At 38.7% G+C, this 15,825-nt stretch overlaps 1 long non-coding RNA gene across 1 annotated transcript; it reads right to left on the bottom strand.

The window, feature by feature from the left end:
• Window positions 1–13,304: 13,304 nt before the first annotated feature.
• LOC134202215 (uncharacterized) lies at window positions 13,305–13,905 on the bottom strand. Its single transcript, XR_009977174.1, has 2 exons — window positions 13,742–13,905; window positions 13,305–13,488 (listed from the first exon to the last, which is right to left on the bottom strand). It is a non-coding gene; the product is annotated as an uncharacterized LOC134202215 (long non-coding RNA).
• Window positions 13,906–15,825: the final 1,920 nt, after the last annotated feature.

Here is a 15,825-nt window from a genome sequence, read left to right as displayed (position 1 = left end):
GGTACATTTGAAAGTAAAGCACGCAAATTGACGTTCATTGGCTACTCAGAGCAACACAAAGGCTATCGTTTTGTAGATTTAACGACTGAAAAAGTTACTATTAGTCGTGACGCTAAATTTTTGGAGTTCGATTGTGTGTCCGACATCGAGAAAGGCGACTCGTTGAGTGACGGAGTTGAGTGGCTTCCTGCATCGGAGAATGGACCATTCACGCCAGAGATTGAACCGATGGGCGATAGCGATGCTGATGATGAAGATGATGTAGCCGATGACCAAATGGACGACGACGATGAAGATCAAAGTGAGAGCGAGCAGTTTTTCGACTTAAGCTGGACTTCGCAATTAAATGATCCTCTAGATGTTAAACGAGAGACCGAGGAAAGCCCCGGTGAAGGTGAAGCGAGCAGCCGTGTCGTCCGTAAAACCCGTAACAAGTTGCCTGGAAAATACAAGGATTTCTCGGTGGGTGTAGCCACACATGCATTGATTGAACCAGCGACATACAACGAGGCGGTGAAGTGTCCAGAGCGAGATTCTTGGAGAGAAGCCATGGACGACGAGATCTCATCGCATAAGGAGAATGGTACCTGGGAATTGGTAAAGCTGCCACCAGGAAAGAAGGTGATCGGGTGTATAAGGCGAAAGTGAACGAGTGTGGACAAGTCGTGCGGTTCAAAGCGCGTATTGTGGCTCAAGGGCACACACAACGATTCGGTGTGGATTTTAATGAAGTGTTTGCGCCGGTGATACGCCACGCCACATTAAGAACACTGTTGGCTCTCGCCGGCAGAGACAAGATGATTATAAAGCACCTGGATGTCCGTACAGCGTATTTATATGGCGATATCAGCGAAGAGACGTACATGCGTCAGCCCCCTGGCTACGTGGTCCGTGAACAGGAGGAGAAAGTTTGTCGTTTACGACGGAGTATTTATGGTCTCCACCAATCAGCTAGATGCTGGAATAAAAAGTTGTCCAAAGTTTTGGAAGGAATCGGGTTCGTTGCAAGCTCCGCCGATCCGTGCCTATTCATAGCTAGGAGAAATGGATGTGTCATATTCCTGATCGTCTATGTCGACGACATGTTAGTCGCTTGCACCAATGAAGAAGAAATAGCTCGAGTTTATGGCCAACTCAAGGAACACTTTGATATCAACTGTCTCGGTAAGGTTAAGCATTTCTTGGGCTTGGAGGTTACGAAGGACTCAGAAGGAGTGTACAACTTGAGCGTGCAGTCGTATATCAACAGACTCATTCAGGAGTTCGGCATGAAGGAAGCTAAAGTAGCACGGACACCGATGGACCAAGGATATCTCAAAGATATCAGCAAGTGTGAAGCAATGAAGGACATCACGAAGTATCGCAGCCTAGTCGGTGCCCTGATGTACATTGCGGTCTGCGCACGACCTGACATCTCTGCCAGTGCCGCAATTCTGGGCCGTAAGTTCAGCGGACCGTCTGAACAAGATTGGACGGCAGCGAAGCGGGTACTTCGATACTTGAAGTATACTGCAGATTGGAAGCTTAGGCTAGGTGGATCAAACGAAGGTGAACTCGAAGCTTTTTCCGACTCGGATTGGGCGGGACCCAAGCAGCATGCGCAACATCTTTCAAATAGGTGTTTGTTCCTAATAAATTCCATTGAAGACACTGGCAATACATCGAGTCACATTAAAGCCACTTTCCAGTTTCAGAAAATCACAATGTTTAATTTCCGTTTAAGTGGCGTCGCAATATTCTACCCATCTGACTTCTTCGTTTAAAATTCGATGTGTTTCATATCAGAAACAAAACAGATAAGTTGCAGAATTAATAATACTTCGGTTCATTGCTGTTACGACAATGTTTCTGATATGTTGCAAAACACTTTGAGCTCAGCTGAGCAGTATTTTATTTTTGACAGTCCCCTGCATGTTCCGTATAAGGTGCAATGAAGTTACAAATGACTTTGTTGTTTATGTAGTGCACTTGTAGCAGAATCTCCAAGTAGAATTGTTGGTGTGATGGTTATAGTAGCAGGTTGCAAATCTCTAGGTCCGTGGTTCGATTCCCGGTTGGTTTTTGTGTTTTTATTTTCATTGTAGCCGCAAGATGTTGCAAATAGGCTCCACCTCTTGCGCTTTTTGTGTCACAAAGGAGTTCCAAATACGACGAGCTGTGCATAAGACAGACCTTTAGTAAGTCACACCACAGTTGTTGTTACTCACTGAGAAACAAGAGGTGTTGCTTGGGAGATCCAGGAACTCGAAAGTCTACCACAGGGTTCGTCGTCTTCGTTGCAGGAGGAGCTGTCTCTTGGGCGAGCAGGCGTCAGGATTGCGTTAGCCTCTCGTCCATGGAGGCAGAATATGTGGCGCTAGGGGAGACGTGCCAGGAGGTTCTTTGGATGCGGCGCTTGCTCGAGGACCTGGGCGAGACTCAGGAGAAAGCCACCGTCATACACGAAGACAACCAGGGTTGTTTAGCCTTTGTACGAACTGAGAAGAACAACAGAAGGTCTAAACATATTAATACGAAAGAGTGTTTTATTCGTGATCTGTGCGAACGAGAAGTGATCAAGCTGGAGTATTGCCCGAGCGAAATAATGAGGGCAGACGTGTTCACCAAACCATTGGGGAACGTGAAGCATCACGGCTTCGCTACTTCTATCGGTCTTCATGGCAGCCGAGGACATACCGCTGAGGAGGAGTGATAGATTTACAGCGGTTCATCCTCGTCACACATTCGCGCCTCTATGTTTTGGCGCAACACTATTTGCATTCCTTTACGCTACCTGCGCTTTATAATGTACTTTGTATTTTTCTCTAAATAAAAACCGATTGTTGTAACCGCGTGTGTTTTTATCAACCGACTAGAAAACGTTCCGTTCCTGGTTCAATTCCTTTTTGCCGACGTGGATCCACTGCTGAACCTGTCCCCTTTGACCCACACAAATTGCATAAAATTTGGTCGACAAAACCCTCTGCCAATAATAGAACAAAACCTGCCAAAGCCGTCTTTCCCCTATATCATTTTGCACGCCCTTCTACAGCTCTCAAAGCATAATCAACTCAAAAACTCCGATATTGGCATCTAAAAGAACCCAATAAACGGATAATTAATTAATTTGAGTTGGTTTATCGAGTCTATTGATAGTGTTACTATGAAATAAATGGCTACATAGTTGCAATTGTTTTAATGGAAAATCAATTAAATTTGAATGAGTTACCCGTTGGATTCGTTTATACGGAGATAAAGGTTCTGAATTTTAATTCTTCATTCCTCATCAAAAAGCGTTAATTCGCAAAACGCGTAGATAACGACTTTTCCTCGGTTTTCACGTGTTACCTGACCTTTTGATGAAAAACTGCGTGATTTTTTCTTAAATCGCAAAATCCCGAAATCGTCGTAAGAAGTTGCGTAAGAAGCAGGCGTCAGGATTGCGTTAGCCTCTCGTCCATGGAGGCAGAATATGTGGCGCTAGGGGAGACGTGCCAGGAGGTTCTTTGGATGCGGCGCTTGCTCGAGGACCTGGGCGAGACTCAGGAGAAAGCCACCGTCATACACGAAGACAACCAGGGTTGTTTAGCCTTTGTACGAACTGAGAAGAACAACAGAAGGTCTAAACATATTAATACGAAAGAGTGTTTTATTCGTGATCTGTGCGAACGAGAAGTGATCAAGCTGGAGTATTGCCCGAGCGAAATAATGAGGGCAGACGTGTTCACCAAACCATTGGGGAACGTGAAGCATCACGGCTTCGCTACTTCTATCGGTCTTCATGGCAGCCGAGGACATACCGCTGAGGAGGAGTGATAGATTTACAGCGGTTCATCCTCGTCACACATTCGCGCCTCTATGTTTTGGCGCAACACTATTTGCATTCCTTTACGCTACCTGCGCTTTATAATGTACTTTGTATTTTTCTCTAAATAAAAACCGATTGTTGTAACCGCGTGTGTTTTTATCAACCGACTAGAAAACGTTCCGTTCCTGGTTCAATTCCTTTTTGCCGACGTGGATCCACTGCTGAACCTGTCCCCTTTGACCCACACAAATTTCATAAAATTTGGTCGACAAAAACCCTCTGCCAATAATAGAACAAAACCTGCCAAAGCCGTCTTTCCCCTTATATCATTTTTGCACGCCCTTCTACAGCTCTCAAAGCATAATCAACTCAAAAATCTCCGATATTGGCATCTAAAAGAACCCAATAAACGGATAATTAATTAATTTGAGTTGGTTTATCGAGTCTATTGATAGTGTTACTATGAAATAAATGGATACATAGTTGCAATTGTTTTAATGGAAAATCAATTAAATATGAATGAGTTACCCGTTGGTTTCGTTTATACGGAGATAAAGGTTCTGCATTTTAATTCTTCATTCCTCATCAAAAAAGCGTTAATCCGCAAAAACGCGTAGATAACGACTTTTTCCTCGGTTTTCACGTGTTACCTGACCTTTTGATGAAAAACTGCGTGATTTTTTCTTAATTCGCAAAATCCCGAAATCGTCGTAAGAAGTTGCGTAAGAAGCATCTCGCGCAGAAAACAACACCACTGTACACCAGCGCAACTAAGTGGAAGGGATTCAATATAAAATTGTAACATCTAGAAAACGGCAAATTTATATATCTAACGAGTTTCTAGATTCCAAACCAAACAGGTGTTTTCATATACACCGCCAAGCGGATTGATTTTTAAATAGGGTATATGTTCCATTATTAATAACATTCGCAAAACAGGCAATTTAGGCTGTCTTGTTTTTTTTATTATCCGACATGCAACTGCTGAAAAAATCCCAAAAATAAGAAATGAAACAATTTGCCAACCAATTCTTTATTCTCGAATGGTATTGATTTGAGTACATGGTATGAATTCAAGGAGCGGTAACCCTAATTGGTTTCCGAGGATTGCAGAATTTGTTCTCAATTGATAATGAACGACGGTAAACTAGAGGCATGTGCATAAACCTCAATCAAAACAAGCAATGGAATCTGAAGCAGCCTCCTCGACAAGCCAAGTTTAGTTCTTGCTTTATTGTCATTGGGGATCTTGATTTATGACAGCTGTGCGGCATCAGCAACGGTTTCCCCCGCAGGCATTGTAAAACATATTGTGTATATCCTCTCCCCGACCCGCCGCTAACTAGGATGAAATAACAACAACAGCAAGCAACATAGCATACGGGAAAGTTTCTTACTGAATTGATTCGAAGAGTGAAACTTTTTTAGACTCACTCACTATTGTTTCATTCCCGATGATTCGATCATTATTGAATAATCTTTTTCGGTTCATCATTACTACACGTTCATTCGTTGAGCGGAGGGAATGGAAGGATGAATACAATAAAAAATCTTCTCACCCTCTCACGAATGCGTGCTTCATTCTCACACCACTGATTGCTCTATGCCGAACCATGCATGAATTGCAATCAGGTGGTTCACGTTGAGTGAACGATTTTTCCCATAGCTGTCCATGACTGCTTTCCAAGATCAGTGTTTTACTTGAGTTAAGTATTAGAAAATTTAAACAAAGAGTAAAAATAAGTAAGCAAAGAGTTGCGTAGAATGTTGTTAATAATTTTTTTTAGTAATGATGAAAGATTGATGTTCTAGAGCCTGGTAAGCTCTACCCCTGCCTGTATTCCGAGATCAGTGTTTGACTTGAGTTCAGTGTTAGAAAATGTAAACAAAGAGTAGGAAAAAGTAAGTGAAGAGTTGCGTCGAATGTTGTTAATGATTGTTTTCTGATTTTGATGCAAGATTGATGTTCTAGAGCCTGGTAAGTTCTATCCATGACTGCATTCCGAGATCAGTGTTTGTCTTGAGTACAGTTTTAAAAGATGTAAACAAAGAGTAGAAAAAAGAAAGTAAAGAGTTGCGTAGAATGTTGTTAATGATTGTTTTTGGTTTTGATGCAAGATTGATATTCTAGAGCCTGGTAAGTTCTATCCATGACTGCATTCCGAGATCAGTGTTTGTCTTGAGTACAGTTTTAGAAAATGTAAACAAAGAGTAGGAAAAAGTAAGCAGAGAGTTCCTTAGAATGTTGTTAATGATTGTTTTTTGGTTTTGATGCAGGATTGATGTTCTAGAGCCTGCTAAGCTATATCCATGACTAAATTCCAAGATCAGTGTTTTACTTGAGTTCAGTGTTAGAAAATGTAAACAAAATGTAAAGATAAGTAAGCGAAAAGTTGCGTAGAATGTTGTTAATGATATTTTTCTGATTTTGATGCAAGATTGATGTTCTAGAGACTGGTAACATCTATGCATGACTGCTTTCCAAGATCAGTGTTTTACTTGAGTTAAGTATTAGAAAATTTAAACAAAGAGTAAAAATAAGTAAGCAAAGAGTTGCGTAGAATGTTGTTAATGATTTTTTTAGTAATGATGCAAGATTGATGTTCTAGAGCCTGGTAAGCTCTATCCATGACTGCATTCCGAGATCAGTGTTTGACTTGAGTTCAGTGTTAGAAAATGTAAACAAAGAGTAAGAATAAGTAAGCAAAGAGTTGCGTAGAATGTTGTTAATGATTTTTTTCTGATTTTGATGCAAGATTGATGTTCTAGAGCCTGGTAAGCTCTATCCATGACTGCATTCCGAGATCAGTGTTTGACTTGAGTTCAGTGTTAGAAAATGTAAACAAAGAGTAGGAATAAGTAAGCAAAGAGTTGCGTAGAATGTTGTTAATGATTGTTTTCTGGCAAGATTGATTTTCTAGGGCCTAGTAAGCTCTATCCATGACTGCAGTAAGAAGATCAGTGTTTGTCTTGAGTACAGTTTTAGAAGATGTAAACAAAGAGTTGGAAAAAGTAAGCAAAGAGTTGCGTAGAATGTTGTTTTCTGATTTTTTATGCAAGATTGATGTTCTAGAGCCTGGTAAGTTCTATCCATGACTGCATTCCGAGATCAGTGTTTGTCTTGAGTTCAGTGTTAGAAAATGGTAACAATCAGTAAGTACAAGTAAACGAAAAGTTGCGTAGAATGTTGTTAAAGGTTTGGTTGGAGATTCGAATTACGTGTTTGTGTGTGATTTGAAATTTTAAATTGCAGGTTAGTTTTGGAAGCATGATTTGAACACTTTATATGGAGATCGGTTTGAAACTATATAAAACTTATGTGGAATTAGTGAACACTCATAGTTGAACCGGAAAAAAAACTGTGTGAGTTTATTTGTTAATTTTTTAAAATTTATTGTGAATCTCATGAATGTCATAGTTCTCCGTTCGGTCGAAAGTTTAAAGCTCACACTGAAGAAAAAACTCACTATAAAACAGCAACTTGAATTAAATAGTAGAACAAAATAATGATAATAAAACTGTAATAGCCTATTCAGATTGGGCTATTTATGACTTTGTTAAGTGAGAGGGTATCCAGTTATTACGAGGTGTTCAGACTGCAGCAAGATAATATATCTTGACGTTTCCATGTTTCCTCATTTGAACGCTAATACAGGGTTGAATTCAAGGAGAGTTTTAAAATTTAATTTGCGAAATCAAGCATTTGTGTGGCGACAATCGAACATTTTTTCTAAACAAAGTTTCTACGAAAAAAAAATATAAAAAGGGATTTTTGAAGAATATTTGAAGCTCTCATTAAGGATAATGAGCGAAGCTACATTCATTAGTTGGATGCGCCTTTCTTCGGGGAATCAGACTATTCCTCAATTTATTTTTAAGTTTAAAAAGTATTTTGATTCTGTACTATGATCGAACGGAGATTTGATAGAAAAATTTTGATACTTTTGGGAATTCTCACAAATAAATAAAAAAGGACGATTGGACAAATTTTCGAGAATATTATCGAACTAAAATGTATTTCCACCAGTATCTTCATGTATGAAGGGCAACTCAGCCATTTTTTTCAAAAATGGAAACTGAACCATTGCGTTCTACTCGACAATCAATGATACAGCTCCTAACAAAATCGAATCGTGTGAATGTGATATAATTTAAACTGGATTTTGGATGAATTAATGCATTACCAATCCATGTTTTATTTAAGGTTATTCTACTTTATATATACATCCCATTCAAATCGTACAGTTGTCCCACGTGAAAAATGTTGAAATCCAAAGTATATTCAGCCATTCAAGGAGCAGAATTGAAACAATTTATGAAATCATGTTTATTCATCAAATATATTCGTTTTACAACCATTCCTACGTTTTAAATTGTCTTCTGTATTGGCCCTTGAACTTTGAAAATGTATTCGATTTGTTCTATTAAATCTAGGTTTAAGTTAAATACTTCATGTTAATTCTAGAGAGCATTTCATCATATAAAATGCTTTCCACAAAACCATCACAATCCGAGTTATTCTTCAGCGCTCAGAAGATTTCCATCTAACGTGCATTCGACCCTGCTGCGACAGAAAGAGCATGACTGTCAACTACGAAACGAAATGAAAACAGAGAGAATTTTCTCTCTGGAAAAGAGAGCGTGACGCTTGTCAGTTTTGTTTTGTTGAATTTCTCCCTGCATCCCAGTTAGAACGAAAGCTCTCTCGTAATAATTGTTCGTAATAAATTCTTCATGACTCTTCTTAGCGGGTATCTTTTGACAGCGCAAAATGTATGGAATATTACGTAAATAATAACATCATAAAGCGATCATACCCTGAAACGCCAATTATTATGTCATTAATGGCGTAATTTGAATAGGCTATAAGAGAGTAGAACCGGCGGAAGATGTAGGGATTGAGACGGGTATTATAAAATAAATATAGACTGAACAAGAGGCCATATACATTGGACATAAGTGCCCAATGCGAGAGTGACAGATGAATGGAGTTAGCCTTCAGTTTGGCGATGTGTTTCGCGGGAAGAAGTAATGCTTTCGAGTTGCTGCGGATCGAGCAGCAGTTGCAGACGGCTGATTTGGATGAAACCGCCTCCTCTGAACACGACAGGGAGATGCTATGGAAACATTTTGTAGTCACTACCGACAAATTTTCCCTACACTAATAAAGCACTTTGGAGGATAATTCACAAAACTTTAATACACACGATGTTCAACGAACACGTAATAGTAACACGTAATAGTAAAAACACGTAATAAATATAAATAACGAATTAAAACAAAGGGTTAAAACATAAAAACATTTAGAAAATCGCATTGATATCAAACACGACGGTAAACGAGCAGTGATGCCAGTTGCCTATGGCACACAGAGAAAAAAAAAGTTGGGATTCCAACAATGTTCTAATTTTATTTCAACAATATGAGAAAATTGGTATTTTTGACAGCTAAACCTTTTCATTCAAATAAAAAATTGATTGATTTGAAAGTTTTTGTTTCGTTCAAAATTCTTATTTTCACAGTCAAAATTTTCAGAACAATAATTTCAAAATAATCAAGCAAACCTAAACTTATCACACTTTTGGCAACACTGGCAAGTAGAAGTAATGTAACTGGCAGCCAACGACTGTGGGAAAACGGCAGTGGAAAATTTCTTGACTGGAACAGTATGTTATATATGTTTAAATAATATATGTAAATGCTTAATATAAGTATTATGTTTTAGTCTCTGATTCGATGGCGTGAAGTAAAGGCGCAGTTTAAAATGGCCACTAATTGGCCACTTTAATCAAATTGCCGAGCAAATTGCAATGCCGTACGGTCGGCCGAAAGGCACTGGACCACACACGGATTGATCCAGGAACGCCCATAAATTGGAACCACCTCAACGATTCCCACAACTATGACGACGCTGGTAAATATGGTGGCCACGGAATCGGCAAAGGTGGCGGCTGCCACTTCTGGAATGGTAGCCCGGCGAAAACTCCCGTCACCGTGTACGCTTCAATGTGGCAGCAGAATTAGCAATCAGTTAAATCCTTTTCGCAGAATATCAACGTTGTTTGTTAAAATAGTGGAAATACGGGCAAAATCAGAATTTGTATATATGAAGAAATAAAGACAAAACATTCTATTTAAATACAAATCAAATTGATTTAATTATATGCATGATTTTATTTTGGCAAAATTAAATTGAAAAACCACATATGAAAATGAAAGTAAACATGACTTGTTGTTTTGAAAGTATCACTAGTTGATTTTAATGTAAAACACACATGTCGTTTTGAGAGGAAAATGTTGTTTTGAAAGATTTGACGCTTATCAATGTTCTTGCGAAATGACAAATTTTGCATTGGTAGATTTAACAATCCTATACTTTCTACTGAAAATCACTAACTAATTTTCTTAGTTTTACCAACGTTTTTTTACTTTTACCAACGATTTTTTTTTGTGTGCATATACTCAATCCAGTTGAAACCCGAAATTGGGTGCTAGGGGGCGTTGGGTACGTTAAGGTGACTATACAATGAAGTCCGTGGTGAATTTCAAATTCACCACACGTTTATTTACATATATTTCCAAAAGCCCAAATCTGACGTAATAGTTTTCGTACAGTGCCGAAACTCAAATCATGATTGTTCAGCATAACTATGCAAACGATCTTCCATTATTTCAGCCCCATACGCGTTATTTTTTTTCATCTCGTGCTCTTGAAAAAATATTGGAAAAGCACGTGGTTTACAAAATGGCCGATTTCTGGCTTCATTCTATAATCACCTTAAACCAAATTCGGAAGTGGTGCGCTGAAAAGCGCTTCGCGATATGAAAACAGCGCACCACTTCCGAGTTTAGGTTTAATATACGGATTGTGAGAAAATCCAACTTCGCTATCACCCAATTCCGGATAATATAGACACTATAGGTTCCATAGACGAGCGCAGGCACGGTTGGGTCATTTCGATTAAGTGTGTTTTTCCACTTTTTCACAGTGTACCACGCGAATTTGACGTCACACGCTCCGTTGCATGGATTGCAATCGTGACGTCATGCTCGTTTGGCTACACTAACTGACAGTTCGTTTGGCTACACTCGCCTTCGCCTCAGCTCGTCTATGGAACCTATAGTGTCTATACTGGATAAGAGAAACGCGGATAGAAAATATCTGAGACGAGACCTGCAAAAACGCTGCTTCTTTTCTCTTGTTTTGACACTTATTCTTCTTTTCATCACAGTTGACCATCGAGTTTCAACTGTTTACTTGACTGTTTCACCTAAGCCCCAGGTGGACCCTTCTGAGCACAATAAAAGTGTATCCAATTCACGAAATAGTTAATTCATTTTCATAAGGATTTTTATACCAGGAACAAAACACAGGTTTATTACTGATTATTAACAAGCTAAACGGAAGGTTTGGAATACTCGTTAAAGTAAAAAGTCTTGATAAAACAAAATGATGTGGAATATTTTATTTGGGATACCAATACTTTCACTCAAAAAGTTGCTGGTTGCACCTGACAGTTCGTGACAGCAGTTGACTGGCAGCAGCTGAAGTTACATTTTTTCCTCTTTGCAGGTCTCGTCTCAGGAAAATATGACTCTGCCAACACTGCAGTCAATCTTCTTTATCAAAGACCAAAAGATGAAAGAAAGAAATGGTTTATGTAGATAAAATCTCACAATCCGCTGTTTAATGTGTCCACGTCACATAACAATAGAATCCAATAAACAATGCAATTTTATTTCATATTTTATTGCAACCTAATGTAAAATTCATTAAAATTTGTTTATTCAAAAATGGTATAAAATCGAATTTAGCCGTTTACAGTATTTGAGCCAACATATTGGCTGCTAGACAGGTCTCCCGCTCGATTGACTGCTGTTTTTTGACGGTTCGATTGGCGGCACATACCTATCCGCGTTTCTCTTATTCAGGCCTCTATATAACACTATGGTCCAATGCACCGAGTTCATCATTGCCGTTTGAGCGGTGCGCTGTTTACTAAGAATGAATACTTTTTCATTCATCGAGTTCATGCAAGTGTTTCATTTTTAGTAAACAGCGCCCGTCTCAAACGTCATTGTGTTCATTCGGTGCATTGGACCATAGGGCTCAGAGGCTTGGGGGCCTTTCTAAAATTACGTAACGCTGTAGGAGGAGGGAGGGGATCAGGCCGAGCGTTACGATTCATACAAAAAAAATAAACCTTCTATACAAAAAGTGTTACGAGGGGGAGGGTGGGGGTCTAAAATTATCAAATTTAGCGTTACGTTATTTGTGAAAGAACCCATTATATAAACGTGATGAGCTTATTTGTAAATATAAGAAAATCACGATAATAAAGCTTTAAAAAAACCCATTATATAAAAAGTTCGTTTTCGGAGTGAAATGATAGTCTTTCGGTACAACTTCGTTGTACGAGAAAGGCAAAAAATATGGCAAAGTCAGAAAGATTGAAGTTAGAAAACCTCCGATAATAATAGAGCAAAACCTCACAAAGCCGCTTTTTACCTCATATCAAGGAAAAATACGGGCGGTGTATAAAAGTAGCACATTGTAGCAGAGCTCAGGACACTGCAAATTTTATTCTTTAGCCAAAGCAGATGCTGATACTTCGTCAACTGAAACTTAAGACTTGGCGAACGTTTTGAAAAAAAGTTTTTCGAACGCTTTTCAAACTGAATAGAACACTTTCTCAGACTTTTCGACAAGTCTTATTATTTATTGTTCTCAAATTGAGGTCATGTTTTACGACTACATGTTAGTAAAAACTTTATTTTCTAATGATAATTTTTAAAGAAAATTCAAATTTTCACCAATTTTGCTAATTTATCTCTCGCGGTTTGTTTCATAGGGGCGTAACTGTATTGATCGATTTCTCAATGGTTTGATGTGATATAGGATGATTGTATCTTGCACCAGAGTCAATAACTACGGTTGGAGCTTTTGAAACAATTGAGCTATTAACAAAATATAAAATCGATTACGAGATATCGATCAATACAGTTACGTCCCTATGAAACTAAGCGCGAGTCTGTATTTCAGATTGATTTTATTTTATAATATTTCTTTAGTGTCAAGTCTTTTGTTGAGCTAGATAGTTTATTGAGAGTTATTTAGTTATTTAGAGTGATGCAGGCATAATAGAGGTGAAATTAAGGGTGCTAATTTTGCCCCGGGTGACAATCATACCCCGCTCCCCTTTGTGAGAAAATTCTCGATGATGTAAACAATGTGCATTGTAGAAAATATCATTGGCAATTTAATAGCTAAGAGAATGAAGTAACACGTATTATTGAAAACTATTCGTGAAAACTATTCGAGATTTTTTATACTTACAGCAAAATTAGGAATACCGGAAATACCGGTATTTTTCCTAATACTGGTAATTTCGGTACTCAAAATTGGCCGGTAATACCGGTACTACCGGTTAGACCTCCCTAATCGTCTTCAGTGATGGATACTTGAATCGTTTACTAGGTGGATTATTCTTCCTTTTTTCGGCAGTCAAAACACACGTCATTATTATCAAATTTATTGATTACTTTATAACATCAATAGGCAAATTTACGCAAAAACAGAAACTTCATATGTTTATTTTCGGTATAAAATTAAATGCAATAATACTTTGGAACCTGTAATTAGCCTGTTCTGTTGATTCGTTTACTTTTCTCATAGAGCTGGTAATATTCTGCAGAATAACCTGAAAAAGAAAATGTCTAGATTATTAAATAATTAATTAAAAACCCTGATTGACCCACGTAGCGGTGTTTGTGCCTTTCTCGTACATCAGATATACTAATTTTTTTTTAAACTTTATTGATGTGTTTTTTTTAATTCTAGGATTAAGTTCAACACAGCATAAACAAATTTGGTGAGAATTTCTTGGCGTGTTTTTGCCTTTCTCGTACAACAAAGTTGTATCGAAAGGCTATCATTCCACTCTGAAAACGTACTTTTTACAGGAACATCTGATAGTGGTCGGATGTGGCCATTTTTCCAGCACTTTCACACAAACTTGTGAACACTTTTGAACTACTGTTCATTCCAACGTCTATCTCGAAACTGAATCCTTACAAGATTCGCTCAGCCGGAGCTGTACTTCAATCTCAATTTTAGATTTGAGATATTTCTCCCAATGCGAGCTATGAAACAGTTCAGCGGAGAGTCTCTCACTCTCAAAACTAATGTACGAGCCAATCAGAAGTTTCGTTAAACTTTATATCGCTTGCTATAAACACACTGTATGGTAATGATTATTTTAAGCAATGTTTACCCTCTTTCAAATTTCTGACGATATACTTTAAATACCTACAATAGTAAAGTTTATTATACCATTCGACTCAGTTTGAGGTGATGTCTGTGTGTGTATGTATGTGTAACCTGTATGTCTGTGTGTCCTGTGTGTCTGTATGGTCACTTTTTCAACCTCAAAAACTCACACGATTTTCATGTAGGGGGAATGACGGCTTTGGCAGGATTTGTTCTATTATTGTCAGGGGGTTTTCTATGACTAATTATGCACAAATTTGGCATAAACATTCATTGCATATCAAAGAATATTGTGGCCAAATTTCATAAAATTTGGTCAACAAAACCCCTTGCCAATAATAGAACAAAACCTGCCAAAGCCATCTTCTTAGACTTAACTGATTTTATCGCAACAAGATGCATTCCGCAGAGCCACTCTTCTTATTACATGCTATTTAATTTGATCAAGATTGATCAATGTGTTCGCAGCTGACAAGGAAAATGGTTTAGGCAGTTTTCCATTTTTTCCATATAATCGGGACTACGAGCATTGAGCAGCTACCATGGGTTTCATTTATGCTTCAACATGTTGTTTGTTTTGGGTGGTGTGTGGTATGATGGGCGGTGTGGAGTTATGGTGTAGTTTGGGTGATTTCAAGGGCAAATTTGAATATAACTTTCGTTTTATACATCTTCTTACTTCCATATTATATTATGTAGGTATACGGTTTTGTTTGTCCTCTATTTATGTTTAGGATTCGTTCAAAATTGTCGAAGTCGAAATCCGAAGTCGTACAAAAATGGCATCGGGGCCTTGACAAAGAGGGGTGGGGGTGTCGTTGGTTGAAAAATCTTAATGTATTTGACGTCATATTTAAATCGGAAAAAAAAAAATCGTCGAAAAAAATCACAAAAATAAGAAACAAGCCAAATTCCTTTTCAATACTTTGTTTTTGATGGGATGGATATAGGAGCAATGGAATGAAGTGCCGAACCGTTCTCCTATATTGGATTAATCATTTATGAAAACTCATATGTGAATATGTACGTTATGTGGAAGATATTGATTTGGAAAATGTATTGGAGGTAACCACTTTCCCTTCGATGGGACTCGAACCCATGACCCTACAGTGCGCTAGACTGGCGCTTTAACCAACTAAGCTACGAAGGACCTCCGCACTATGGGGCGGCTCCATACAAAGTGGTGGCCAAAAATATTTTTTTGGTTTTTCCGCATTATTTTATAGTATTCTAGTAAGATTAGCATATAATTAATCAGTTTAGCTCGAACAAGCAAGCGTGACGGTCGTTTAGTTACCTACGAGTGCTTTTAGAGCTGTTTATTTCGTTGGAAAAAATCGAGTTATTGCCTTGATATTTGGTGGACTGGTTCTGATCAGTGCGGTTTAGGCCCATACCAAATCGTGAGCCGATCCGACCACAGATTCCGGAGATACGGTGGTGTTTCGTTTCTCATCGGCCATCCAGGCCGGTTCTTACCCTCGCAGAGAGGCGAAATTTAACCGTGGCTGTACCCTCCCCGTGCGGTGGGGAGGTCCCGGAAAACTTTCGAGTGCGCGAAGGATCGTCAAGAAGGGCTGGACAGTGCGTCCCGTCCAGCTAGTGTGACTATAAGGTGGTAAAAAGGGGTGAAGTTCGGGTGTTTTAGCCTTTTCACCCACAAGTGCAGACGCACCGAAAGTTTTGATTTTCGATACACTTTAATTGCTTCTAAAGTGCACTCCGGCGGGAAGGCACACACGCGACCTCGTGTGAACTCGTGTTGTTG

This window comes from Armigeres subalbatus, unplaced genomic scaffold (assembly GCF_024139115.2).
Source record: "Armigeres subalbatus isolate Guangzhou_Male unplaced genomic scaffold, GZ_Asu_2 Contig1093, whole genome shotgun sequence".
NCBI lineage: Eukaryota > Metazoa > Arthropoda > Insecta > Diptera > Culicidae > Armigeres > Armigeres subalbatus.
The sequence above is the reverse complement of the archived record's forward strand: the minus strand, read 5'-3'. Positions and strand labels throughout refer to the sequence as shown.